General features: G+C 44.1%; 1 long non-coding RNA gene across 2 annotated transcripts in view; it reads left to right on the forward strand.

Annotated features, from left to right (window-relative positions):
* The window catches only part of LOC144322919 (uncharacterized), a 30,079-nt gene extending 5,927 nt beyond the window's left edge, over positions 1 to 24,152 (forward strand). The window contains exons 2-4 of one of the 2 annotated variants that reach the window (XR_013388506.1): positions 3,110 to 3,246; positions 4,434 to 6,111; positions 22,778 to 24,152. This is a non-coding gene — a long non-coding RNA (uncharacterized LOC144322919). The remainder of the gene's footprint in view (positions 1 to 3,109; positions 3,247 to 4,433; positions 6,112 to 22,777) is intronic. The other variant, XR_013388507.1, reaches the window with a different exon arrangement.
* The last annotated feature ends 1,365 nt before the right edge of the window (positions 24,153 to 25,517 follow it).

The raw sequence follows: 25,517 nt of genomic DNA on the forward strand, positions 1-25,517 counted from the left end.
TTTACTATCCGTAGTACTATGGTTAAAGTATTCTGACACAAGTAATTCAGAGGGATGAGGGTTTCTCATCTCTTTCTTCACAGCTCAGTCACTCCTCAGGAAATGCATCTTTATGGATTTGGAAAGAACTGAGAGTCATTATTACCAATGGTCCGATTATTTTGTGAAGGATTCTTCCCTGAGATTCTTCCCCTGTTTCAACTGACACTGAAACACTGTGAACTCTTTGGAAGACAAATGTCAAGGAAATAAATGTTATGCATTGATAATTTTAAATGCACTTGCAATATGGTGTCTATTATACTAGAAGTATTTTTATCTGATTTTTGCTATTTATTATCTGTTCCTGCTTTTCAGGTTGAGGAGGCATTATACGTGTTCATAAGTGTCTTTCTTTCCTTCTGATATGAAATTCTTACTTTGTTTCCATCAAAGGAACTCTTTAAGAATAAGGCAAAAGTTAATTCAACGATTCTTAAAATGTTTTCACACTTGGAGCCTGATTCATTTAAGTCGATTTTCATAATAAATCTTATTAATTAGGAAAAAAACAAAGATTTATAGAGAAATTGAAAAGATATTACAGTGCATTCACATGCACTTGCTCTCAATTTCTCCAATTATTGATATCTTATATTACTACGGTACAAATATTAGCTAAGTAATCAAATTTAAAATAGTCGCATTAACCACAGACCATAGTTTATTCAGATTTCCTTAGTTTTTGCTAAGTTACCATCCCTCATATCACATTCCATTTGTCCTCCTGTTTTCTTAGGCTCCTCTAGATTGTGACAGTCTTTCAGCCTTTCCTTGTTGTTGTTGCACTGGAACACTTTGAGAAGTAGAGTATTTTGTAAACTTTCCCTCAGTTGGGACATGTCTTTCATTTATCTCATAATTGAACTGTTTTGTGGATTATATACAGAGATATACTGCCATTTTCATTATATCATATAAAGGATAGATACTATCAACATGATTTAGCAGTCTTGGTATCGATCTGGTCAGCTTGCTGTGGTAGTGTTTGTCAGCTTTCTCCACAGTAAACTGATTCATTATTATTATTATTATTAATTATTATTTTTATTATTATTATATTATCAATATTATTTTAAGTTTTTCATATTATATTTTGTAGAAGGAAGTTACTATGTGTATTCCACACTTAAGAGTGGGAAGCTATGCTCATGAACTTGACGGTGTAATGTCTGCACAAATTGTTTAAAATTCTTCTACATGGGAGATTTCTCTTCCTTGTGGGTTTGTTTCTTCTGCAAAGATGTTTTTTATTTATTTGAGAGAGAGAGGAGAGAAAAAGCATGAGCGAGAGGGGCAGAGGGAGAGGGCAAACTATGTTCCCTTCTGAACAGGGAGCCTGCCTTGGGACCTGGATCATGATCTGAGTTTAATGCAGAAGCTTAACTAACTGAGCCACACAGGTGCCACTCTTTCTTTCTTTCTTTCTTTCTTTCTTTCTTTCTTTCTTTCTTTCTTTCTTTCTTCTTTCGTTTTTTATAATAATTTTATTCTTGAATTGGTGTTCAATTTGCCAACCTACAGAAAAACACCCAGTGCTCATCCCATCAAGTGCCCCCCTCAGTGCCCATCACACATTCACCCCCACCGCCCGCCCTCCTCCCCTTCCATTACCCTTAGTTCATTTCCCTAAGTTAGGAGTCTTTATGTTCCGTCTCCCTTTCTGATATTTCCCACACATTTCTTCTCCGTTCCCTTATATTCCCTTTCACTATTATCTATATTCCCCAAATGAATGAGAACATACAATGTTTGTCCTTCTCTGATTGACTTACTTCACTCAGCATAATACCTTCCAGTTACATCCATGTTGAAGCAAATGGTGGTTATTTGTCGTTTCTAATGTCTAAGCAAGGCCCACCTTTTCTCTCTCTTCATCTTCTGAGTCTCCTACGGTATGAATGTTACTGTTTTAATAAGTGACTGACTTCCCTACTTCTGTGTCTGTGCTCCAGAACCTTTCTTGTTTTTAAGGCTTCCACTTGGAACAGCATCTCAGTTATAGCATTTTTAACATTGGCCTGACTAGATTTTAGTTGTTTTATTTCTATAGGAAGGGATTCTCTAGTTTTCTTCTGTGCTCTTTTTCCATCCCAGATGCTATCTTTATAATCATTGTTTTAAACTGTAGTTAGACATCATATATGTGTATTGATGAACTTCCTGGCTGTGAGTAGAACCTCATGTTATTTTATGGAGGTGAATTTCTCCATCTCATTATTTCTTCCAGAAAAGAAAGAAGGAAAAAAAAGAAAAAACAAGAAAAACAATAACAACTGCCCTCCCCCCCCCACAAAAAAACCAATAGATTATTTTGGCCTGCTTGTTAAAAGATTCTAAATCCCAAAATTGAAACAATTAAGGTGGTCCGTGGGTGGTGCAGCGGTTTAGCGCCTGCCTTTGGCCCAGGGCATGATCCTGTAAACTCTGGATCGAATCCCACGTCGGGCTCCCAGTGCATGGAGCCTGCTTCTCCCTCTGCCTGTGTCTCTGCCTCTCTCTCTCTCTCTCTGTGACTATCATAAATAAATAAAAATTAAAACAAAACAAAACAAAAAAAAACCACAATGAAGTATCATGAAAGTAAAAATTAGAAATATCTAAGGTACATACATAAAAATTAAAATAAGGCAATTAATAAAAAAGTCAAAGAAAATGATTGAAAGTAGAGCACAAAGTACAAAGGAATCTAGACCCTACTTTCCAGGTAGGAAAGCGAATGGTCTGTGTGGGTGTGCGGATGGGCCGTGGTGTTGATTGTCAGGTGCACATCTCCCTGGGAGTTGCACCTGCGGGGGCAGAGGCGTGGTGGGCATCAGCGTCTCTGGGCTCCAGCGGGCAGCGCTGTGCTGCTCCCTGAGACCCGGCCCTGATGGGCGGGATGCCGGTGGGGACGCTGGGTCCTCTGGCTCTGGGGCTGAGCATCCCGCCCCCCAGTCTGCTGGGGCCTCCACAGAAGAGCCCCCAAGCCCCCGGGTCTCCGCCTCTTCTCTCAGAACCCTGCATTCACTCGACTTGTGTCCGAGCTTCTTTTTTTTTTTTTTTTTTTTTTTTTTTTTTTTAATCTCAGACTGTTGAGCCCAAGATTGTGAATCCGAGAAACCATCGAGAAGCCGACACTGATGCAAACACACGAGGGTTTATTTACAAGCTCGAGCTTGTGTCCAAGTATACCCGACACAGTGGAGCAGGGACTTGGACCCCCAGGTGGGTTTTAGCTTAGTTTTAAGGGCTGGTCTCGGGGAACTCCCGAAGGGTGGATCAATTACTAAAGTTCTGTTTACATTTTGATATGGGGCCTTCAAGGGCATTGAGAGCTGTTCTAATAGGGCCTTCCTGCCCTTGGCCTGGGCTCAGTTTTTATTCTACTGTTGGGCTTGCTGTGTCCTGACAATGAGCACTCAGGAAGGAAATGACAGACATGACTCCCTCTCAGGAACATCACAGAGAATAATGAGACTGAACCAAAGGGGGTTGGAAGCCTCATCTTGTGAAAATGTCCGCAGTTCCTGAAGCCACCCTCAATTTCAATGTCATTCCTGTCAAATCATGGTGGCAGATCCTATAAATAGGAAAAAAAAAAAAAACCCTGTGACATCCATCCGCCCCCACAAATGACCCCGGACAGCAAATCAGTATTGGAGAAGCAGGACAGAGCGGGACGCAACACTTTCCTATTTCAAACGATGTCACAGAGACACAGGATAAAGCAGTGTTGTCCTCGGGATCCCACCTGGCTCTGTAAGTTAAGCATCCGGCTCCTGACCTCACCTCCGGTCCTGATCATGGGGTCGTGAGTTCTAACCCTGGGCTGGTCCATGGATGAGGCCTGACGCCTACTTAAACAAACCAGACCCACGAGGGTTGGTCCCAGCATAAGCTGAAGGAGCAGAACAGAGTGTCCAGAAGGAAACATGCTCTGATACAACTGATTTTTTAAAATTAATTTAATTTAAACCAAATTAATTAACGTATAGTGTATTATACTTTCAGAGGAAGAATTCAGGGATTGACCAGTTGGAGATAACCACAGGGCTCGTGAAATCACGTGCCCTCCTTCATGCCAGTCCCCTGTTATCCTCTCCCCCGTCCCCTCCCCTGCAGCAACACTCAGTTTGTTTCCTATAATAAGAGTCTGTATTTCCTGCATCTGTGTTCATCTTATTTGTTTTTCCTTCCCTTCACAGATGTTCTGCTTTGCTTCTTTAATTCCACCTATGAATGACACCACAGGGTCATTCTGTTTTCCGAATGACCTATTTCACTTAGGATGATCCCTCTAGTTCTATGCATGACATTGCAAATGGCAAGATTTTCTTCTCTTTGATAGCTGAGTACCATTCCTCTATGACCATCATCTATCTCCCATCCTCTTTATCCCTCATCTGCCACAGGGCACCGAGGCTCCTCCCACAGTGTGGCAATGTGGACCCCGCTGCTGTGGACATTGGGGTGCAGTGGTCCCACGTCTCACTGCATCTGTATCTTCGGAGTGAGCTCCAGGCCGTACACCTGCTGGTCGCAGGGCGGCTCTATTTGCAACTTCCTGAGGAGCCTCCACACTGTTTCCAGGGTGCCTGCAGCAGCCCACGGTCCCGCCCACAGTGGAAGAGGGTTGAGTGAGTTTTACAGGACGTGGTAAAAGTCTGGTCCACATTTCATTTCGCATCCTTTGGGCTCTAATTCTTTCTCCTTAAGTATTTTTGGGGAAGCCGGGTGTTGGGCTCTTTTTCAGGCAGATGTTTCCGAAGATAACAGGCCACAGCTAGAGCATGGAAGGTGGCAGAGGTGGGCCCAGAGACGGGCACGCTGCCTTCTGCACAGCCTCCTGTAGCGACTGAGCATCCCGCAGTGGGTGCCCGAGCCCAGGCACCGCCCAGGGGGCACGCATGCACAGTAGGCCTCCTTTGCCTGCACTAACAGGAGCCAGCCTGTGCAGGGGAGGCCTGAGGAAGACGTGGGGACACGTCCACGTGGATGAGCCACAGCCTCCTCAGAAACTACGCGGAGTCTTCAGGGGGATATTGGGCAGCGTTCATGATGACAGGAGCCTCAGTCTCTTCAGGACACACGGTGAGGCTTCAGGAAGATGTGAGCCAACATCCACCCTGACAAGAGACCCTGGGCCGCTTCCGGCCCTGCAGGGAGGCTTCAGGAAATTGTGGGCCCGCACCCACCCTGACAGTAGCCCCTGGGCTGCCTCAGGACCCGCAGGGAGGCTTCAGTAAGATGTGGGCCTGCATCCACGCTGACAGGAGCCCCTGGGCCACCTGAGGACATGCCTGGAGGCTTCTGAAACATGTGGCGCTGTGTCCACTCTGGCAGGAGCTAACTGGCTCCTCAGGACATAAGTTGAGGCTTCTGGAAGCTGGGGGCAGCATCCACAGTGACAGGAGCCCCAGCCATTCAGAACCTGCGGTGTCGCTTTGGGAGGATGTGGGTCACGTCCACACAACAGACGCTGATGTCCTCAGGACACCCGGTGTAGTCTTCAGGAAATATGGGGATGCGTCCATGCAGACAGAAGACCCCAGTCTTGTCAGAGCCTGTGGTGAGGCCTAAGGAAGATGTGGATGCTGAATCCACACTGACAGGAGTCTCCAGACTCCTCAGGACACACTGTGAAGGATCGAGATGATTTGGGGCCACGTCAGTGCTGACAGGAGCTCCCAGGCTCCTCAAGTCTTACAGTGAGGCAGAGGAAAATGTGGGGCCATGTCCTCCTCAGGACCTGCACTTTGGCTTTGGGACACATGAGGCTGCGTCTAGGCTGACAGGAACCCACAGCCTCCTCAGGATGCGCGGTGAGTTTTCTGGGGGACGTGGGTCCATGTCCAGGCTGACAAGAGCCTCCAGCATCCTGAGAACCTGCTGTGAGGCTTCCAGAGTATGTGAGGCATAATCCAGGTTGACAGGAGACCCGGGTCCTCAGGACCCGCTGACTATGACTCAGGAACACGTGGGGCCACGTCCCTACTCACAGGAGCCCGGCTTCCTCAGGACCCCCTGGAGGACTCTGGAGGCGCCGTTGGGGGCCACGTCCATGTCAGAAGGGACTCCTCAGAACCCTGGGTAAGTGAATGGGTAGAATGAATGGTAAGACAGGGGAGGGGAGGCAGTTGGTGGTTAGTCTTAGGTTAGATGTTAGGGGTTAGTGATTATGCTTATGGTTACGGATTAAAGGTTAGGGTGAGGGATAAGGGTAAGGTTCAGTTGTTAGGAGTTAGGATAGGGGTTTGGATTAGGGACAGGAGTTAGAGTTAGGGTTAGGGTTTAGACTTTAAGGATTAGGGCAGGAGGTTACGAGTTGGGGTTTGGGTTATGGTTAGAGTTAGGTTTAGGCTAGGTTTGCAGTTGGGGTTAGGGGTTAGGGTGTGAGTTAGGGTTAGGGGTTAGGTTTAGGGTTTAGAGTTAAAGTTAGGGCTAGGTTTAGGGTTAGGGCGAGGGTTAGTTTTAGGATAGGGGTTAGGGCTAGGGTTAGGGTTAGTGTTGATTAGGGGTTATGGTTAGGGTTAAGTCAGGGTCAGGGCATGGTTTTGGAAAAGGGTAAGAGAGGGTTAGGCAGTGGGTTAGGGATTTCTTTTAGGGTAGGTTTAGGGTACACTTTGGGATATGAGATAGGATTAGTATTAGATTAATTAATTAGGATTAATATTAGGGATTAATATTAATTAATCCTAATTAATTAGGATTAGTATTAGGGTTAGGGTACAGGTTAAGGTTAGGAATAGGATTTGAGTACATTAAGATAAGGTTAGGGTTAGAGGTTAGGGTTAGGGTTAGATTTAAGGTAAGGGTCACGGTTAAGGGTTTAGAATAGGTTTAGGAGTTAGGGTGAGGGTTGGTAGGGAGGTTCAGTGAATGTGTTTCGGTCTTGGGGTTTGTGTTTGGTTTTTGATTAGTGATAGTCCTTGTTGAAGGGTTAGGTTAACATTAGACTTAAGTGGAGGGTTAGGCTTATGTCTGTGTATGGTTAGAGTTTGTGTCTTGGCATGTGCCTGCACTGGGACTCCTAGCATCTTGGGCAGTTTAGTTTTATGCACTCTATTTAGGTTTTGGGTTCAAAGATAGCCTGACTCCACCAAGTCAGTGGTCTCCCCAGAGAATCAAAATCCATGCTTCTGCTGGGGTGAGAATAGGCATGGCAGGCTTCTCCTGAGCTGAGCTAAGGAGGGGATTTGTGGCTCTAAAGACTCTTTGTTTGGATTTTCAGTTGCCTTTCTGACTTTATCTCTTGTGCACACATGTTTCCTCTATACTTCCATTTATTATTTGAAAGATTTATTTGAATTCCTCTTTATAAACACAGTATGATGTAGTTTCAGGTTTACACATAGTGATTCAACCCTTGAATCCAACGCCTGGTTCTGGTCAGAGGTGACCTCCACTATCCCCATCCCCTGATTCCCCATCCCCCCTCCTTCCTCTAGTATTTATTAGTTTATTCACTGTGGTTAAAATGTGTTTCTTGGTTTGCATCTCTCATCCCTCCCTTGGCCCCTTTGCCAGTTTGTTTGGTTTATTAAAATTCACATGTGAATGCAATTGTATGGTATTTTGTATCTGTCTTTCTCTGACTGAGTTCATTTAGCATAGGTCCCTTCCACTTCTCCCACGTCATTGTAAATGGCTTCCTTTCATCCCTTCTGATGACAGAGTGATGTCGCAGTGTGTATATTTACCACATCGTCTCTGCCCATTCATCTGTCGATGGACACCTGGGCTGTATACACAGTTTCGCTGTTGTTGATAACGCTGCTACCAACACTAGGCTGTGTGTTCCTCTTCAAATCTACTAAACTACTTTTGTATCCTCAGGGTAAATACCTAGCTGTGCAATTTTGGTATCGTAGGGTAGCTCTATTTTTAACTTCTTTTTTTTAAGTTTTTTTGTTATAGTCACAGAGAGAGAGGCAGAGACACAGGCAGAGGGCGATGCAGGCTACATGTATCGGGAGTCCGATGTTGGATTCGATCCTGGGTCTCCAGGATCACGCCCTGGGCCAAAGGGAGGTGCCAAACGGCTGTGCCACCCAGGGATCCCCTATGTTTAACTTCTTGAGGACCCTCCAGACTGTTTTCCACAGTGGCTGCACCTTTATGTATTCATGAGAGACACAGAGAGGCAGAGGTATAGGCAGAGGGAAAATGAGGCTCCATGCGGGGAGCCTGATGTGGGACGTGCTCCCCCAGGACCCCGGGATCATGACCTGAGCCAAAGCAGATGCTCAACCACTGAGGCACCCAGGTGCCTTGCTGATTCAATTTCTTTGCTAGTTATGGGTCTGTTCATATTTTCTATTTCTTCCTATTTCAGTTTTGCTCGTTTACACATTTCTAAGGATTTGTCCATTTCTTCCAGTTCTCCCAGTTTGTTAGCGTATAATCTTGCATAGTATTCCCTTATAATTGTCTTATTTTTCTGGTGTTGACTGAGATCTCTCTTCTCTCATTTGTGATTTTATTTATTTAGGTTTTCTCTTTTCTCGTTGATAAGGCTGGCTAGGGCTTGATCCATTTTATTAATTATTATGAAGAAACAGCTCTTAGTTTCGCTATTCCATTCTACTGTTTTGTTGTTTCTGTATTGTTTATTTCTGCTCTCATCATTATTTCTTCCCTTCTTCTGTAGGCTTTAGGCTTTGTTTGCTATTCCTTTATCAGCTCCTTTAGGTGTAGGGTTAGGTTGTGTATTGGAGACTTCTTGTTTCTTGAGGTAGGCCTGTATTGCTATCTACTTCCCTCTTAGGACTGCCTTTGCTACATCCCAGAGGTTTGGAGAAACATGTTTTCATTTTCATTTGTTTTAAATTTCCTCTTTAATTTCCTGGTTGCTCCATTCATTCTCTAGTAGGATGTTCATAATCTCCACGTATTTTTGGTCTGTCCAAATTTGTTCTTACTGTCGACTTTGAGTTTCATAGCCTCATTGTCCAAAAATGTATATGGTGTGATACCAACCTTCTTGTACCTGTTGTACCTGTTGAGGGCTGATTTGTGGGCCGTGATATGATCTGTTCTGGAGAATGTCCCATGTGCACTTGAAAGGAATGTGTATTCTGCTTTAGGAATAAATGTTCAGACTATATCTGTTGAGTCCCTGTGGTCCAGTGTGTCAAGGCTGTTGTTCCCCTGTTGGTTTTCTGCATAGACGATCGGTCCATGACATAAGTGGGTGTTAAAATCCCCTATCATTGTATTATTATCAGTGTGTTCCTGTACATTTGTTGTTAATTGGTTACTATATTTTGGTACTCCCATGTTGGCAGCATAAATATTTAGTTGTTTGGTCTTTTTTTTAAATAAATTTTTTTATTTTTATTTATTTTTATTTACTTATGATAGGCACACAGTGAGAGAGAGAGAGAGAGAGAGAGAGGCAGAGACACAGACAGAGGGAGAGGGAGAAGCGGGCTCCATGCACGGAGAGCCCAATGTGGGACTCGATCCCAGGTCTCCAGGATCACGCCCTGGGCCAAAGGCAGGCACCAAACCACTGCGCCACCCAGGAATCCCAAATTTATTTTTTATTGGTGTTCAATTGACCAACATACAGAATAACACCCAGTGCTCATCCCATCAAGTGTCCCCTCAGTGCCCGTCACCCATTCACCCCCACCCCCTGCCCTCCTCCCCTTCCAGCACCCCTAGTTCATTTCCCAGAGGTAGGAGACTTTATGATCTGTCTCCCTTTCTGATATTTCCCACACGTTTCTTCTCCATTCCCTTATATTCCCTTTCACTATTATTTATATTCCTCAAATGAATGAGAACATACAGTTTGTCCTTCTCCGATTGACTTACTGCACTCAGCATACTACCCTCCAGTTCCATCCACTTTGAAGCAAATGGTGGGTATTTGTCGTTTCTAATGGCTGAGTAATATTCCATTGTATACATAAACCACATCTTCTTTATCCATTCATCTTTTGATGGACACCATGGATCCGTCCGCAGTTTGGCTATTGTGGACATTCTGCTATAAACATCGGGGTGCAGGTGTCCCCGCGTTTCATTGCATCTGAATATTTGGGATAAATCCCCAACAGTGCAATTGCTGGGTCGTAGGGCAGGTCTATTTTTAACTCTTTGAGGAACCTCCACACAGTTTTCCAGAGTGGTTGCACCAGTTCACATTCCCACTAACAGTGTAAGAGGGTTCCCTTTTCCCACATCCTCTCCAACATTTGCGGTTTCCTGCCTTGTTAATTTTCTCCATTCTCACTGGTGTGAGGTGGTATCTCATTGTGGTTTTGATTTGTATTTCCCTGATGGCAAGTGATGCAGAGCATTTTTTCATATGCATTTTGGCCATGTCAATGTCTTCCTCTGTGAGGTTTCTCTTCATGTCTTTTGCCCATTTCATGATTGGATTGTATGTCTCTTTGGTGTTGATTTTAAGAAGTTCTTTATCGATCTTGGAAACTAGCCCTTTATCTGATACGCCTTTTGCATATATCTTCTCCCATGCTGAAGGTTGTTTTTAGTTTTGGTGACTGTATCCTTTGCTGTGCAAAAGTTTCTTATCTTGATGAAGTCACAATAGTTCATTTTTGCTTTTGTTTCTTTTGCCTTCATGGATGTACCTTGCATAAACTTGCTGTGGCCAATTTCAAACCGGGTGTTGCCTGTGTTCTCCTCTAGGATTTTGATGGACTCTTGTCTCACATTTAGATGTTTCATCCATTTTGAGTTTATCTTTGTTTATGGTGAAAGAGAGTGGTCTAGTTTCATTCTTCTGAAGGTGGAAGTCCAATTTTCCAAGCACCATCTATTGAAGAGACTGTCTTTATTCCAATGGATAGTCTTTCCTCCTTTATCGAATATTACTTGACCATAAAGTTCAAGGTCCACTTCTGGGTTCTGTATTCTGTTCCATTGATCTATGTGTGTTTTTGTGCCAGTACCACACTGTCTTGATGACCACAGCTTTGTAGTACATCCTGAAATCTGGCATTGTGATGCCCCCAGATATCGTTTTCTTTTTTAAAATCCCACTGACTGGGCAGCCCCAGTGGCGCAGCAGTTTAGTGCTGCCTGCAGCCCAGGGCGTGATCCTGGAGACCTGGGATCGAGTCCCACATCAGGCTCCTGCATGGAGCCTGCTTCTCCCTCCTCCTGTGTCTCTGCCTCTCTCTCTCTATGTCTATCATAAATAAATAAATCTTAAAAAAAAAATAAAATCCCACTGACTATTCGGGGTCTTTTCTGATTCTACAGAAATCTTAAAATAATTTGTTCTAACTCTCTGAAGAAAGTCCATGGTATTTTGATAGAGATTGCATTAAACGTGTACATTGCCTGGGTAACATTGATATTTTCACAATATTAATTCTGCCAATCCATGAGCATGGAATATTTTTCCATCTCTTTGTGTCTTCCTCAATTTCTTTCAGAAGTTTTCTATAGTTTTTAGTGTATAGATCATTTACCTCCTTGGTTAGGTATATTCCTAGGTATCTTATGGTTTCGGTGCAAATGTAAATGAGATTGACCCTTAATTTCTCTTTCTTCAGTCTCATTGTTAGTGTATAGAAATGCCATTGATTTCTGGGCAGTGATTTTTGTATCCTGCAACACTACCAAATTGCTATGAGTTATAGCAATCTTGCGGGGGAGGGCTTCGGGTTTTCTAGGTAGAGTATCATGTCATCGGCGAAGAGGGAGAGTTTGACTTCTTTGCCAATTTGAATGCCTTTAATGTCTTTTTGTTGTCTGATTGCTGAGGCTAGGACTTCTAATACTACGTTGAATTGCAGTGGTGAGAGTCGACATCCCTGTCTTGTTCCTGATCTTAGGGGAAAGGCTCCCAGTGCTGCCCCATTGAGAATGATATTTGTAGTGGGCTTTTCCTAGATGGCTTTTAGGATGTCGAGGATTGTTCCCTCTACCCTACGCTCTGAAGTGTTTTGATCAGGAATGGATGCTCTATTTTGTCACATGCTTTCTCTGCATCTAATGAGATGATCACATGGTTCTTGGTTTTTCTCTTGCTGATATGATGAATCACATTGATTGTTTTACGAGTGTTGAACCAGCCTTGTGTCCCGGGGATAAATCCTACTAGGTCATGGTGAATAATTTTCTTAATGTATTGTTGGATCCTATTGGCTAGGATCTTGTCGAGAATTTTTGCATCCATGTTCATCAGGGCTATTGGTCTGTAATTCTCCTTTTTGGTGAGGTCTTTGTCTGGTTTTGGAATTAAGGTGATGCTGGCTTCATAGAACGAATTTGGAAGGACTCCATCTCTTTCTATCTTTCCAAACAGCTTTATTAGGATAGGTATAGTTTCTTCTTTAAACATTTGATAGAATACCCCTGGGAAGCCATCTGGCCCTGGACTTTTGTGTCTTGGGAGGTTTTTGATGACTGCTTCAATTTCCTTCCTGGGTATTGGCCTGTTTAGGTTTTCTATTTCTTCCTGTTCCAGTTTTGGTTGTTTGGGGCTTTCCAGGAATGCGTCCATTTCTTCTAGATTGCCTAATTTATTGGCGTATGGCTGTTCATAATATGTTTTTAAAATCGATTGTATTTCCTTGGTGTTGGTAGTGATCTCTCCTTTCTCATTCATGATTTTATTAATTTGAGTGTTCTCTCTATTCTTTTTAATAAGACTGGCTAATGGTTTATGTATGTTATTAATTCTTTCAAAGTACCAACTCCTGGTTTTGTTGATCTGTTCCACATTTCTTCTGGTCTCGATTTCCTTGAGGTCTGCTCAAATTTTCATTAACTCTCTTATTCTGTTGGGTGTAGGATCTAGCTGCTGTTTTTTTCTCTAGCTCCTTTATGAGTAAGGTTAGCTTTTGTATTTGAGTTCTTTCCAGTTTTTGAATGGATGCTTCTATTGTGATGTATTTCCTCCTTAGGACTGCTTTTGCTGCATGCCAAAGATTTTGAACATTTGTGTCTTCATTCTCATTAGTTTCCATGAATCTTTTTAATTCTTCCTCAATTTCCTGGTTGACCCTTTCATCTTTAAGCAGGATGGTCCTTAACCTCCAGTGTGTGAAGTCCTTCCACACTTCTTGTTGTGATTTAGTTCTAATTTTAAGGCATTATGGTCTGAGAATATGCAGGGGACGATCTGAATCTTTGGTATCATTTCAGATGCGATTTGTGACCCAGTATGTGGTCTATTCTGGAGAAAGTTCCATGTGCACTTGAGAAGAATGTTTATTCAATTCAGTTTGGATGTAAAGTTCTGTAGATATCTGTGAAATCTATTTGCTCCAGTGTATCATTTAAAGATCTCGTTTCTTTGGAGATGTTGTGCTTAGAAGACGTATCGAGGGTAGAAATACCTAGATTGAAGTCACCAAGTATAAGATAATAATTATCTAAATATTTCTTCATTTTCGTTATTATTTGGTTTAAATATTTGGCAGCTCCCACATTCAGGGCGTATATATTGAGGATTGGTAGGTCCTCTTGTTGGATAGATCCTTAAGTATGATTTAGTGTCCATCTTGATCTCTCACTACAGTCTTCGGGGTAAATTTTAGTTTACCTGATATAAGGATGGCTAACCCTGCTCTCTTTTGAGGACCATTTGAATGGTAAATGGTTCTCCAACACATTATTTTCAGATTGTAGGTGTCCTTCTGTCTAATATGAGTCTCTTGAAGACAGAAAATAGTTGGGTCCTACTTTTTTATCCAGTCTGAAACCCTGCGCCTTTGAAGGGGTCATTAAGCCCATTCACGTTCAGAGTTACTATCGACAGATATGAGTTTAGTGTCATCATGATATCTTTTCAGGTCTTGTTTTTGTGGATTGTTCCACTGAGCTTCTTCTTAAAGGAGAATTTTAAGAGTGCCCCTGAAAATTTCTTGCAGAGCTGGTTTGGAGGTCACATATTCTTTCAGTTCCTGCCTGTCTTGGAAGCTCTTTATCTCTCCTTCCATTTTGAATGAGAGCCTTGCTGGATAAAGTATTCTTGGTTGCATGTTCTTCTCATGGAGGACCTGAATATATCCTGCCAGCCCTTTCTGGCCTGCCAGGTCGCTTTGGAGACCTCTCCTGATATCCTAATGCTCCTCCCCATAAAGTTCAGGATTTTCTTGTCTCTTGCTGCTTTAAGGATCTTCTCTTTATCCTTGGATTTTGCAAGCTTCACTATTAAATGTCGAGGTGTTGGATGGTTTTTATTGATTTTAGGGGGGATCTCTCTATTTCCTGGATCTGAATGCCTGTTTGCCTTCCCAGATTAGGAAAGTTTTCAGGTATGATTTGTTCAAATACACATTCCAGCCCGCTGTCCCTTTCAGCGCCCTCAGGAAACCCATTTACACATAGGTTTTTCTTCCTCAGGGTGTCGTTTATTTCCCTTAATCTGTCTTCCTGGTCTTTTAATTGTCTGTCTCTTTTTTCCTCAGTTTCTCTCTTTGCCATCAACTTGTGTTCTATGTCACTCACTCGTTCTTCCACCTCCTTATCCCTCGTCATTAGGACTTCTAGTTTGGATTGCATCTCATTCAATTGATTTTTAATTTCAGCCTGATTGGATCAAAATTCTGCAGTCATGAAGTCTCTTGAGTCCTTTATGCTTTTTCCTAGAGCCACCAGTAGCTGTATAATAGTGCTTCTGAATTGGTTTTCTGACATTGAATTGTAATCCTGATTTGTAACTCTGTGGGAGAGAGGACTGTTTCTTTCTTTTGAGGTGAGCATTTCCTTCTAGTCATTTTGCTCAGTGCACAGTGGCCAAAAACAAGTTGTATTGGGCTTAAGAAAAAAAGAGAGGAGAGAAAGAAGGAAAGAGAAGAGAAAAACAAAAAAGTAAAAAGGAAGAAAAAAAGCAAAAAAAAAGAATAAAAGGAGAAATTATAGAAAGAAACGGGGAGAAAAAGGGTGGGGGAAGCAATCAGAAATAAAAAAAAAACGTGGGGGAGTATCTTCTGATTCTGTATACTTTAAGTCCCTTGACTTCCCCTGGAAGTTGTACGTCTAGCTGGTCTTCTGGGGGAGGGGCCTGTTGTGCTGATTTTCAGGTGTTAGCCCTTGGGGGAGCTCCTCTCCCCCTGCCTGGTGAAGTGCTCAGTGGAGGTTGTTTACCCCGTGAAGCCCAAGGAGGAACGACCCCAGTGGCAGTGGCCAGGTCTGAAAACCAGTATTCAGCCCTGCAGTAACTCCGGAGATATCCATCTGCAGGGCCTGGAGGCTCCGGCGTGGGGCTGCTGGTCTGCTGAGCTCTTGGCAGGAGCGTCCTTGCTGTCCTGGGCCCTCCGGGCCTCTGCCTGTACCGGGGGAGGCCGAATCCTGGGCTGTGTCTCGGCGCCCTATGCTCTGGGGCCAGCGCTGTTGAATTCTCGCTCCCCGCCGTGCAGCCACCTCTCCACAGAGCCGCCGCCCTAGCCCCTCTGAGCTGCTCCAGGAGCCGCGCAGCCCCCTCCACACGGAGCCTCTTCCTTTGCCCTAGGTGCTGCCACCTAGCTCCTCCCAGGGGCCCACAGCCCCCTCCGCACAGAGCGGCCACCCGAGCCCCTCAGAGCTGCTCCTGGGTCAATGCATGTGCCCTGCAGCCCTTAGGGAGCTCGGTGCACTCTCCAAGGAGTGCAGGTGTCTGTTAGTGTTCCATGGACCCCAAGGGTTCCCCACCCTCCTGGGGTCCTGCTCTGAATTGTTGCGAGCGCCATTCCACCCTGGAAGATTGGTGCAGCTCCTGATTCTCTGGGACAGAGCTCTCCTGACCGGGGGACACTTGCCCTGGCCTTAGCCCGGCTCCTCGGTGGCCTCTCCCCCTTAGATGCCTTTTGTTTATTTCTTTTTCCCATCTTCCTACCTTCATAGAAGCACAAACTTTTCTTACTGTAGCATTCCAGCTGGTATATGTTTAAATCTCAGGTCAAATTCCTAGATTTTCAGGATGATTTGAAGGTTATTTAGGTAATTTGGTGGGGACAGGTGACTTGGGGACCCTTCTCTTCCGCCATCTTGCCCCTCCTCCTGTATGTTACCTTTAAGATTTGGTTGTTTCTTTCACTTTGCAGAAGCTTTTCAATTTGATGAAGTCCCAATAGGATTTTTGCTTTTGTTTCCCTCACCTCAGAGGCATATCTAGAAAGAAGATCCAATGGCCAATGTCAACGACGTTGCTGCCTATCTTTTCTTCTTTGTATAGTTTCAGGTCTCACATTTAGGTCTTTCATCCATTTTGAATTTATTTTTTATATAGATGGTGTAAGAAAGTGGTCCAGTTTGATTCTTCTGCATGTGGCTGCCTGGTTTTCCCAACACCATTTGTTCTTATCCTGGGGTCAGGTTTACGGTTTCTTGAAGAGACTGTCTTTGTGCCATTGGATATTCATTTCTGCCTTGTTGTCCATTAATGGATCATAGAGTTACATGTTTTTATCTTTTTTTGGCTTTCCATTCTGTTCTATCGATCTAAGCATCTCCTGTTGGGAGATCCCTTATTGCTGATTCAATTTCTCTGCTGGTTATCTGTCTGTTCAAGTTTCTTGTTTCTTCCTTTTTCATTTTTGCTATGTTATATATTTCTAGGAATTGATCTATTTCTTCCAGGTTCTCGGTTGTTGGCATATAATTTTTCATCATATTCTCTTATCGTTTCTATTTCTCTAGTGTTGGTTGTTATTTCTCTTTTCTCATTTGTGATTTTATTTGGGTCCTTTCTCATCTTTTTGTCTTTTTGTCTTTTTTAAAGATTTTATTTATGTATTCATGAGAGACACAGAGAGGCAGAGGTATAGGCAGAGGGAAAATGAGGCTCCATGCGGGGAGCCTGATGTGTGACTTGATTCCCCAGGACCCTGGGATCATGACCTGAGCCAAAGCAGATGCTCAACCACTGAGGCACCCAGGTGCCTTGCTGATTCAATTCCTTTGCTAGTTATGGATCTGTTTATATTTTCTATTTCTTCCTATTTCAGTTTTGCTCGTTTGCACATTTCTAGGGATTTGTCCATTTCTTCCAGTTCTCCCAGTTTGTTAGCGTATAATCTTGCATAGTATTCCCTTATAATTGTCTTATTTTTCTGGTGTTGATTGTGATCTCTCTTCTCTCACTTGTGATTTTATTTATTTAGGTTTTCTCTTTTCTCGTTGATAAGGCTGGCTAGGGCTTGATCCATTTTATTAATTATTTTGAAGAACCAGCTCTTAGTTTCGCTATTCCATTCTACTGTTTTGTTGTTTCTGTATTGTTTATCTCTGCTCTCATCTTTATTTTTTCCCTTCTTTTGTAGGCTTTAGGCTTTTTTTGCTATTCCTTTACCAGCTCCTTTAGGTGTAGGGTTAGGTTGTGTATTGGAGACTTCTTGTTTCTTGAGGTAGGCCTGTATTGCTTTGTACTTCCCAGTTAGGACTGCCTTTGCTAAATCCCAGAGTTTTGGAGAAACATGTTTACATTTTCATTTGTTTTAAATTTCCTCTTTAATTTCCTGGTTGCTCCATTCATTCTCTAGTAGGATGTTCATAATCTCCACGTATTTTTGGTCTGTCCAATTTTTTTTCTTACTGTTGGCTTCAAGTCTTATAGCGTCGTGGTCCGAAAATGTACAGCGTGTGATATCAACCTTCTTGTACCTGTTGAGGGTTGATTTGTGGGCCATGATTTGATCTGTTCTGGAGAATGTCCCATGTGCACTTGAAAAGAATGTGTATTCTGCTTTAGGAAAAAATATTCAGACTATATGTGTTGAGTCCCTGTGGTCCAGTGTGTCAAGGCTATTGTTCACCTGTTGGTTTTCTGCATAGACGATCGGTCCATTACCATAAGTGGGTGTTAAAATCCCCTGTCATTGTATTATTATCAGTGAGTTCCTGTACGTTTGTTGTTAATTGGTTTTTATACTTAGGTACTCCCAGGTTGGCAGCATAAATATTTAGTTGTTGGATCTTTGTTTTAAATAAATTTATTTTTTATTGGTGTTGAATTTACCAACATACCGAATAACACCCAGTGCTCATCCCATAAAGTGTCCCCCTCAGTGCCCATCACCCATTCACCCCCACTTCCCGCCCTCCTCTTCTTCTAGCACCCCTAGTTTATTTCTCAGAGTTAGGAGTCTTTATGTTCTCTCTCCCTTTCTGATATTTCCTACACAATTCTTCTCCATTCCCTTATATTCCCTTTCACTATTATTTATATTCACCAAATGAATGAGAACATACACTGTTTGTCCTTTTCCGATTGACTTACTTCACTCAGCATAATACCTTCCAGTTCCATCCATGTTGAATTAAATGGTGGGTATCTGTCATTTCTAATGGCTGAGTAATATTCCATTGTATACATAAACCACATCTTCTTTATCCATTCAATTTTCAATGGACACCGAGGCTCCTTCCACAGTTTGGTTATTGTGGACATTCCTAATATAAACATCGAGGTGCCGGTGTCCCGGCGTTTCATTGCATCTGAATCTTTGGGGTAAATCCCCAACAGTGCAATTTCTGGGTCGTTGTGCCATTCTATTTTTATCTCATTGAGGAACCTCCACAGAGTTTTCCAGAGTGGCTACACCAGTTCACATTCCCACCAACAGTGGTTTCTATATTTAGGTACTCCCATGTTGGCAGCATAAATATTTTGTTGTTTGATCATGATAGAGAGTCTTTTTAATTATGAAATAATGCCCTTCTTCATCTCTTCTTACAGTATTCTTTCTTTTTTGAAATTTAAAATATTTATTTATTTATTCATGAGAATTACACAGAGAAGCAGAGGAAGGAACATAGAGTGAGAGGCAGGCTCCCCAAAGGGAGGCTGATGTGGGACTTGATCCTGGGATCCCAGAATCACACCCTGAGCCGAAGGCAGATGCTCAACCACTGAGCCACCAGGTGTCCCCCAGGGTTTGGTTTCAAATCTCATTTGTCTGATATAAGTATGGGTCCTCCATCTTTCTTTTGATATCCATTAGCGTCATAGATTATTTTCTATCCCCTGACTTTCAATCTGTTGGTGTCTATAGGTCTAAGGTGAGCATCTTGTAGTCAGCGTACAGATGGATGTTGTTTTTTTAATAATAATTTTCTTTATGATAGTGTGAGAGAGAGCGAGAGAGAGAGAGAGAGAGAGAGAGAGGCAGAAAATTAGGCAGAGAGAGAAACAGGCTCCCCACCAGGAGCCCAATATGGGACTCGTTCCAAGACTCCAGGATCACACCCTGATTCAAAGGCAGAGGCTCAACCCCTGAGCCACCCAGACATCCCGGATCCTGTTTTTTAAGCCCCTCTGATACCATATATCTTTTTATTGGAGGATTTAGTCTATCAGCATTCAGAGTGATTATTCAAAGATATGAACTTTGTGCATTTGTGTTACCGGAAGAGATGGTGTTTCTGGTGACGTTCTCTGGGCCTTTCTCATCTTTGTTGCTTTTGGTCTCTTTTTTTCCCCCACTAGAAGAGTCCATCTTAAAATTCCGTACTGGACTGGTTAATTGGTCATGAACTCCTTTATATGTTGCCTGTCTGGGTTAATCTTTCTCCCTCCTTCTCTCCTGTATGACACCCTTGCTGAAGAAAGAATTCATACAAATTGGACTCCAATAAAAAGAAATTTAAAAACATAAAATAAATTTTTGCTATTATGATTGAGGAAAATGGCATTTAGGAGGAAAAGCAGAAGCTGAAAGAGAGGAGGAAAGGTTTCACCCTCCGTAGCCTTCATAGGGACCTGGTTTCCTTTCCTAGGAGGGCCCCCCGCCTCCGGAGGATGCTTCCTGCCCCTCTGTCCTCCTTTTTGGAACACAGCAAAGACATCTCTGTACCTCCAACACCTCTGCAGTCATGGCTTATAGCGTTTTCCAAATATCCTATTGGGGACAACATTGTAGTGTATGTAACCATCTGGCTGCTGTTTGACAACATTGGGGGGATTCCGACTTTTGTGGTTTTGAGCTGCGTGTGTGTCTATCACATGCAGCTATCCCGTGCAGCCATCAGATCCTCTGGCTGTGTCACCCAAAACCCCGAAATTGTTGGCAGAACATCATTTCTGGTGCTGGCGCTGGGCGGCTAGCTGGGCTCTCATGGCCATGCTGGGGCTCACTCGTGCAGGAACTTTCAGCTGGAGGGTCAGCAGAGCTGGAAGTTCCGGCTCAGCCACATTCCCATGTACAGCAGTGGGTCCGGCCTCCCCTAGAAGGCACGTGGGGAGGTCAGCTGTGTGTGCCTGGAGGTGCCCCAGCAGTGGCTGGTTGGCGCCTAGGTGGTGCTCCCTCCTCCTTTCTGGGGTCTCTCCATGCCCCGTGCACATAGTTCTTGGAGACACAGAAATGGGTTGGCTCTGAATTTTCACACCACAACACTTTATTGACTTTCTACAGCAAAGGCTCAGAGCCATGATTTCGTGCCTTCCCCTGGGGAAGGAGACCTTTCTGTCCTTAAAGGGGGGCAAGAATCACACGGGGTGGGGGGGCGGGTGCTGGAGTCCCCCACCTGGGAGAATGTGTGGACTCCGGTGGGGGCAAGTATCCTGAGGTTTCACCCTGATTGACGGTTCTGAGGACAGCAGAGCTGACATGGACCTGTCGCTCATGGCCTCCTGCTCTGGGTCCCTGCAGGGCATCAGGACCCCGGCTTCAGGCTCTCTGGGGCTGGAGCACCTGGAGGAGTCTGCCTCCTGGTGTGGGTGTGGGTGGGCCCCACCGGCTTACCCCTCCTCTCCCCACACTGGTGTGTCCTGGGATCCCCAGGGCTGCCCTAGATCAGCGACCTGGATCTGTGGGGCATGCCCAGGGCCCAGGAGGTCACATCCAGCTCTGAGAGGGCTCACTCAACCCAGGGCCAGAATCCAGGGCTGGCCAGGGCCATGGGGGCCTGATTCCATTAGTCTTTGAGTTGGGACTGGTGTGGGCTCAAATCAACCCAGCCCCCAAAGAGCCTGGGCCCAAGTCAGCCCAGGTCCCTCTGGGTTAGGGGCTGGTGTCCTGTGCAGGTTGTGCCGCCCTCCTGGAGGAAGAGTAGGAGGAGGCAGGGCACAGTGCTTCCTCTGCTCCATGCACCTGCACCCACCCTGTCGGGGGCTCCCTGTCTTTCCTCCTCCCTGCAACCCCTGGATACACTATGGGACACCGGGCTTCTGATGGTAGCAGGCTGTCCAGAGAACCATGGGGAGGATGACCATGTCCCACAGGGGGCAGCTGCACCGGGTCCTTGCTGAGGGGTGATGGTGTGTGAGTGGATGGTGTGGGGGCAGGGGTATGATGGTGGTGGATTGAGGGGGATGGTGTAGGGGGGATGGTGTTGGGGTATAGTGTGGGTGGGGTTTGTGTGGGGGTGTGTGGGTTTGAGGGGGATGGTGTAGGGGGGATACCATGAGGGATAATGATGTAGGGGGTTAGTGTGTGGGTGGGGAATGAAGGGGATGGCGTGGGGGGCCTGCAGACACAGGGCATCCGCTTTCTCTAAGATGCACACCGAGACATTTACAGATAAAGGCGACCACAGTCTTAGGTTTATTGTGACACCTGCTTCAGGGGCCCCGTGTGGTCAGTTCAGGGCCCTGGCTGGACTGGGCGCATTATCTGGGGGTCATCATACTATGTATGTTTACAAATTGCAAATTGTCTCAAATTAAATGCATAGAATTTAGCAATATATAAAGCACCGAGGGTGGGTGTCACTCTGACCCTTCAGACCCTCATCGGATCAATGTGTGTCCTCCTCCAGTCACAGCCATGCAACCTGCCCCCAGGTCCCTAATGCCCCCCATGGCCCCCACCCAGGCACCTGGTTTTCAGGGTGCCATCCGTCACCCCTTTGGGGATCAGCTCACATGGCAACCCCTGGAGGCCCCATCCTAGTGGCCTCCTCATCCCTGAGACACCAGGGGTAGAGACACGGAGGTCATCCCCAGCACCCTACCATGCCGCTGTGTTTTCTTGGCTGCTGTTCTTCCCCTGGCCTCAGAAGCCCCATGTTCCCTTCCCAGAAGCCACCAGTCCTCCCCCGGGTCCCAATCCCCCCTGGCCCCTCAGCCTCACCCTAACCCATAGTAGTCCCAAAACATGATGTGACTGTTGAACATCATGTTGATGTCCAGGTCCACCTGCTTGATGTCCCTGGAGGAGACCAGGGCCTCTTATTTCATTTCCTGTGTGAATACCATGGAGGAGGAGCCAGCGTCAGGGACTCAGACCCCGACATGTCACCAGGTGCCATCCTGGGCAGGGACCTCAGGGGCCACCATGGGATTGTGTCTTGCCGAATCCTCCTTCCTTCCCCTGGGAAGCTGGGGACGGCGGGAGTGCCCAGCATGCCCATGGACCTGTGTGAGGGCCTGTGCCCAGTTGTTGTGGGTGGGGAGGTGACTGAGGGTCAGCCTGGGTGGGAGGGGACAGGGGGTCAGTCCAGGTGGGAAGGGGACATGGGGGTATTGTGCACAAGATGGCGAATCCGAAAAACCACTAAGGAGCCGACACTGATGCAAACAAACGAGGGGTGTTTTACAAACTGGAGCATGGGTCCAAGTATACCCCACAGAGTAGAGCAGGGAGTTGGACCCCGAGGACGGTTTTAACTTACTTTTAAGGGCCTGGTCTCGGGGACCTCCAGAAGGGCTGGAGCAATTCCTCAAGTTCTGTTCACTTTCTGATATGGGGCCTTCAAGGGCATTGAGCACTCCTCATTCTAAAAGGGCTTCCAGCCCTTGGATTCGGCTCAGTTTTTATTCTATTCTGGGGCATTCTGGACATTAAGCTGTAAATTTTTGTTTTTTTCCTGTATCTGAAGTAATGTAAATTTCAGCTCTTCTTCACAGGGGCCTGGGATTGCTGGACGTGTGCAAATGCTGAACTTAAAGTGGAATGGCCGTAATGTTCTCGGCCTCCACGCGTCCCGTCCCATACTCTCTAGCTCCTGCTGCCCTCCCTGGAGCTCCTAAGAGAGCAATTGCAAATGACCTCAGTGTGGCAGCCTGTGTTGGGGGACAAGCCCTGGGATTTGCGATCAGGAAGACCTGGAGATCGGCGTATCGGCTATGCAGCGTGATTTGATGCTGCAGACTCTTATTCCCTAAGGCTATCTTGACAACTGACTTTGTACATAGAAAAGTTCTCCTTTGCCTTTAAAAGATGAGGAGCAAGTCAAAGCGTTTTTTCTCTGCCCATCTGATTGCTCAGATTCCAATCTGAGACGTATTGACTGTTAATATGGATAATGTACTATCCGTGGTAGTATTGTTAAAATATTCTGACACTAGTAATTCAGAGGGATGAGGCTTTCTCAACTATTTCTTCACAGCTCAGTCACTCATCAGAAAATGCATCTTTATGGATTTGGAAATAACTGAGAGACATTATTACCAATGGTCCTATTATTATGTGAAGGATTCTTCCCTGAAATTCTTCCCCTGTTTCAACTGACACTGAAACACTGTGAACTCTTTGGAAGACAAATGTCAAGGAGATAAATGTTATGCCTTGCTAATTTTAAATGCACTTGCAATATGGTGTCTATTATAATAGAAGTTTTTTAATCTGATTTTTGCTATTTATTATCCTTTCCTGCTTTTCAGGTTGAGAAGGCATTGTACGTGTTCATAAGTGTTTTTCTTTCCTTCTGATATAAAATTTTTACTTTGTTCCCAATGAAGGAACTCTCTAAGAATAAGGCAAAAGTTACTTCAACTATTCTTGAAATGTCTCCACACTTGGAGCCTGATTTATTTAACTCAATTTTCAAAATAAATCTTATTTATTGAAATAAAAACAAAGATTTATAGGGAAATTGAGAAGATAATAAGAGAATTCTCATTGACTTGCACTCAATTTTTCTAATTATTGATATATTAGTATGGTTCAAATATTAGCTAATGAATCAATATTAAAATATTTGCATTAACCAAGGACAATGCTTTATTCAGATTTCCATAGTTTTTGCTAAGTTACCATTCCTCATATCACACTCCATTTGTCCTCATGTTTTCTTAGGCTCCTCTGGATTGTGACAGTCTTTCAGCCTTTCCTTGTTGTTGTTGAACTGGAATGCTTTGAGAAGTAGAGTATTTTGTACAATTTCCCTCAGTTGGGACATGTCTGTTGTTTATCTCATGATTGAACTGTTTTTGTGGATTATATACAGAGATATACTGCTTTTTTATTATATCATATAAAGGATAGATACTATCAACATAATTTATCAGTCTTGGTATCCATCTGATCATCTTGCTGATGTAGTGTTTGTCAGCTTTCTCCGTAGTAAAGTGATTCTTTATTGTTATTGTTATTATTAATATTATATTATCATTATTTTTTAAGTTTTTCATAATATATTTTGTAGAAGGAAGTTACTATGTGTATTGCACACATAAGAGTGGGAAGCTATGCTCATGAACTTGAGGGTGGAGTGTCTGCACAAATTGTTTTAAATTCTTCTACATGGGAGATTTCTCTTCATTCTGGGTTTGTTTGTGTCTTTTTCAAAGACGCTATTTAATTAATTGAGAGAGAGAGGAGAGAAAAACCATGAGCGAGAGGGGCAGAGGGAGAAGGAGAAGCAGGTTCCCTGCTGAGCAGGAAGTCTTCCTTGGGACCTGGATCATGATCTGAGCCTAAGTCAGAAGCTTAACTGACTGAGCCACCCAGGTGCCACTTTTTCTTCCTTCTTTTTTTTTTCTTAATAATAAATTTATTTTTGTGTGTGTGTTCAATTTGCCCACATACAGAATAACACCCAAAGTTCATCCCATCAAGTGCCCTCCTCAGTGCCCATCACACATTCACCCCCACCCCAGCCTTCCTCCCCTACCATCACCCCTAGTTCGTTTCCCAGAGTTAGGAGTCTTTATGTTCTGTCTCCCTTTCTGATATTTCCCACACATTCCTTCTCCCTTCCCTTATATTCCCTTTCACTATTATTTATATTCCCCAAGTGAATGAGAACATACAATGTTTGTCCTTCTCCGATTGAGTTACTTCACTCAGCATAATACCATCCAGTTACATCCACCTTGAAGCAAATGGTGGGTATTTGTCATTTATAATGGCTGATCAAGGCCCACCTTTTCTCTCTCTTCATCTTCTGAGTCTCCTATGATATGAATCTTATTGCTTTAATAAGTGGCTGAGTTCCCTATGTCTGCCTCTGTGGTCCATAACCTTCCTTGTTTTTAAGGCTTCCACTTGGGACTGCATCTCAGTTATAGCATTTTTAACGTTGGCTTGACTAGATTTTAGTTCTTTTATTTCTACAGTAAGGGATTCTCTAGTTTTCTTCTGTGCTCTTTTTCCAGCCCAGCAGCTATCTTTATAATCATTGTTTTAAACTGTATTTAGACATCATATATGTGAATGGATGAACTTCCTGGCTGTGAGTACTACCTCATGTTATTTTATGAAGGTGAATTTCTCCATCTCATTATTTTTTCCAAAAAAGAAAGAAAGAAGAAAAAGAAAAACCAAGAAAAACAATAAATTTGCCCTCCTAAAAGAACACCACATTATTTTGGCCTGCTTGTTAAAAGATTCTAAATCCCAAAATAAGAAACACAATTAAAGTAC

This window comes from Canis aureus, chromosome 11 (assembly GCF_053574225.1).
Source record: "Canis aureus isolate CA01 chromosome 11, VMU_Caureus_v.1.0, whole genome shotgun sequence".
Lineage (NCBI taxonomy): Eukaryota > Metazoa > Chordata > Mammalia > Carnivora > Canidae > Canis > Canis aureus.